This window comes from Loxodonta africana, chromosome 7 (assembly GCF_030014295.1).
Source record: "Loxodonta africana isolate mLoxAfr1 chromosome 7, mLoxAfr1.hap2, whole genome shotgun sequence".
Lineage (NCBI taxonomy): Eukaryota > Metazoa > Chordata > Mammalia > Proboscidea > Elephantidae > Loxodonta > Loxodonta africana.
Window position 1 is genome coordinate 20,863,184 of NC_087348.1, and position 4,219 is coordinate 20,867,402.

Consider the following 4,219-nt stretch of genomic DNA (forward strand, 5'->3'; position numbering starts at 1 on the left):
ACACATATTGATCTTAACATGAAGTGGGTGGCCAATCATAGTGAAATAAGATAAATTCATTATTTAAAGAGACTGTATGCTTCATTTGTATTATTGAAACATCTGGTGGTCAAAGAGGGCTGATAATTCTTTTCCCTATTTTAGAATTCAATAACTAAACAAACATTCATGAAATGCCTACTATGTGTAAAACAAAGACAATGAAATACCTGTTTTTAAGGAACTAGATGTTAGGAAACCGACCCCAGAGGACAAAGGTTCCTGCACTTATCAACACTGTATCATTGTACAAGCCTTGACTCCCAAATCTCCTAACTCTGTGTCTGGCATTTTTTTAGTGACAACATATCTCACTATTGATCAGTAGAACATATTTTTTTTTTCAACAATTCTTTTCAGGTCATTTTTAACCTCCTGTTTCCTCAAACTGTAGTTCAATGGGTTTAGCATGAGGATCAGCACTGCATATACCATTGAGGCAAATTTGTCTTTATCCAGTGAATGGTTTGATTTTGGCTGTAGGTACAAAAACACTAAGATCACATAAAAAAAAAAAGTATATAGTAATAGAAAATAGATGAGAAGCACAGGTAGAAAAGGCTTTCTGTCTTCCTTAAGCTGAGTGGTTCCTCAGGATGGCAAAGAGAATGAAGACAAAGGAGATGAGAACAGTGATAAAAGAGCAAAACACATTGAATCCAGCAATAATTAACAGCATCAGCTCTTTGACAATGTGTCCGAACAAGCTAGAACAATCAAGGGAACATCATGACAGTAGAATTGGTTGACCACATTAGGGTCACAGAACGACACGTGGAATGTAGCCACACAGCCTGTACAGCTCCCAGGGTGAATCCATACATATATGTTCTAGTGACCGTTTGGATCCCTGGTATCTCAGTGGCTGAGAGTTCTGCTAAACAAAGTGTGGGCAGTTTGAATCCACCAGCCACTCCTTGGAAACCATATGGGGCAGTTCTAGTCTGCCCTATAGTGTTGATATGAGTCAGAATCGACATGATGGCAACAGGTTTTTTTGAGTGATCTTCTGAATGCAGAGTTTCCTAGGCATGAAAGCTACATAGAGTAAAGGGTTGCAAATGGCCACATATCGGTCATAGGCCGTAAGAGAAAGCAGTAATAATTCAAAAACTGAAAAAATGATAAAACGGCACATCTGAGTAACACATGCAAGAAATGACATACTCTTAATTTCATGCTAAAAGTTCACCAGAGTGTTTGGGGTAATAGAGGAGGTACCATAAAAATCAATAAAAGTCAGATGACAGAGGGAAAAATACATGGGTGTGTGAAGCTGAGGACTGATTTGAATTTATACAATCAAACCAAGATTACCCATAACAGTAACTGAGTAGATCACTATGAAGGCACCAAAGAGAGTAGTTTGGAGCTCTGGATTATCTGTGAGTCCCAAGAGGATGAACACAGTCATGTTGAATAATTCCTTTGCCCATGAAATAGATATACACTTCTTCTACAAGAAACCTCTCCAGACCACATGGTCTTAATAATATTGATTCTGTAGGAAATGATCAATTTAGAGAAGATGGTGATCAATATCAGAAGATGATCCTGGATCCCCAGGATGTTATGTTAAATTCAGGTGAAGGAGAAATCTGTTATGTTTGGATATTTCTTCGGCTGTCAGTGTGAAGAGATTTGGCTTAGGCAGAAATTCCAGTCCACGGGGGAATTGCAAAAGAAGAAAGTGTGTTTAGATTAAAACTTGCAATCAATAAAATTGCAAAATCTCTGTAGTATTTTCTTTAAAATAGAAAAAAAACATTGCAGCATTAAGAATGTGAGCGGTTTTTACACGTTAAAATGATTTCTTGTACTGTAAGATTTTAAGTTTATCTCAAAATATTATGGATTGAATATATCAATTCACAAGTAAATTATGAATTACCAGAATTAAGTGTGGAAAATGTAATATGACAATTTCAAAACCAAAATATTAATACTATTTATCTTTAGGTATCAAGTTTGGTATAACTTTAAACATTCTTTTTTTTTTTTTGCTACTAATTCTTTTCTTTGTTTCTTCAATAGACTTAAATACTAATATTAAGGAAAAACTAAGATTGCTAATTTTCTGTCTTTGTGTCTTTTACAACGTATACATTAGTAAACCATTTTCCAGGTTATAAACAGCTTTAGATGACTAAGACACATTGCTTTACCCTCTACCTTTAAGCATCTAAATGATATAAAGATTTTGGAAAGAGTTTTAAAAAACTAACTTCCACAGAATATTTCCACAAATGTAAACTGGGTTCTGAATTTTGAAAGCTGGCATAATTGAAATTTTTCTCATCCAGAGCAAAGGATAAGTTAACTTGATTTGCCTTTATTACCACATTTTCTCAAGTTATTTCAACATCAACCTTATAGATCTGTAAGACAGATAAAATAAAATAAAATATAACCCCCCTCCCTTAACCTTTGACTTCCATCTACTCAGAACCTTTATCTAAGTTACTCTTTTATCTTTTGTCTCTCTTTTACCACTTCGCAATTAAATATCTTGGAGCATCTATCTCCACTTTCTCAGTTACTCTTATAGCTCAACCTAGAGTAATTTACCTTCGTTTTCCATCATTCCACTGATATTTTTTCACCAAGTTCTCTATGAATCTCCCTATTCCCAAATCTAATGACGGTTTTTTGTTTATCTGTTTGGTTTTTGCCTTTGGCAGCTCTATAGCATTAGACTCTGTTGAATATACTTTTGGTTTCTAGAACAAAGCAGTCTCTGAGTTTATTTACTATTTCATTGAATCTCTAACTTGGAAGTTCTGTTTCTATTATCTGTGCTTTAGATGATCTGTTTTTTGGGGTTCATCAAGGTTATTATGCCCTTACCTTTTTATACTCTCTTGATTTTGTCCGATCCAATGTCCTCAATAGGCATTGCTGATTATGTCTGTCTGTCTCTCTATCTCTCTCTCTCTATCTATTAAACCAAACCAAACCTGTTTCCCTCAGATGGATTCTGACTCATGACAACCTCATATGTTACAGAGTAAAACTGCCTCATAAGGTTTTCTTGGCCGTAATATTTATAGAAGCTTATGAGCAGGCCTTTCTTCCATTGTACTCTTGGGTGGATTTGAACCTCCAAAGTTTAAGGTAGTAACTGATTGCAAATTGCTTGTACCACCAGACCAAACCTGTTGCCATTGAGTTGATTCCAGCTCATAGTGAACGTATAGAACAGAGTAGAACTGCCCCATACGGTCTCCAAAGAGTGGCTGGTGGATTTGGAACTGCCTTCTTAGTTAGTAGCTGATCTCTTAACCGCTGCACCACCAGGACTTAGTAGTAAATATCTACCATAGTTCAGGTTCTCATTGATACATTTATGTCCCCATACAGTTTCCTCTGATTTTGGTTTGACAAGCAACTTGGGACAACAATAAATCCTGAGGTTTTATAAAAGCAATAAAAGAAAAAAAACAAGTGTTTCTATTTTAAGCAAAAAAGAAAAAAAATTATAAATAAACCTCCTCCCCTGAGATCATCTTTCAGTGAAGATGGCCTACTTTATTATTACCTTATATGGTAATCTTATAATTATCCTCAATTAGGGTTCAAATCATAACTTCATGGTTGGAACTGAAAGAAAAGACTTTGTGATAAAAAATTGAGTATTTTTAAATACCATATGCAAGTAAAAACATCAGTTGCCATCGAGTAAATTCTGAATCATGGTGACCCTGTGTGTGTCAGAGTAGATCTCCAGAGGGTCTTCAGTGGCTGATTTTTGAACAGTAGGTCATTCTGCCTTTCTTCTGAGACACCTCTGGGTGGACTCAAACCTCCAACCTTATGCTTATCAGCTTAGTACATTAACCATCTGCATCACCCAGGGACTCCCATTGTGCTTATATGTGCATAGAAAAGATAACGGCAGCAAGAACAGTGAAATATTAGTGGTGGTTGCTGCAACGGGTTTAAATTAGATAATATTTTGTTTCAGCCAAGATGATTTCTTACTTTCTAAAATTAGAAAGAAAAATAACTTTTAAGAAGATTATTCTGAATGGCAGATAAAAGCTAAGGTGCACTTTTTACCCATCTGATGATGTAATTCAAGGCTGACAAGACATCAATGATCATCTTTCCTCTACACTGGCAGAGGCCAAGAGAGTTGCCATTTTTATTCTCCAAATGCAACAACAATCACCGAATATAA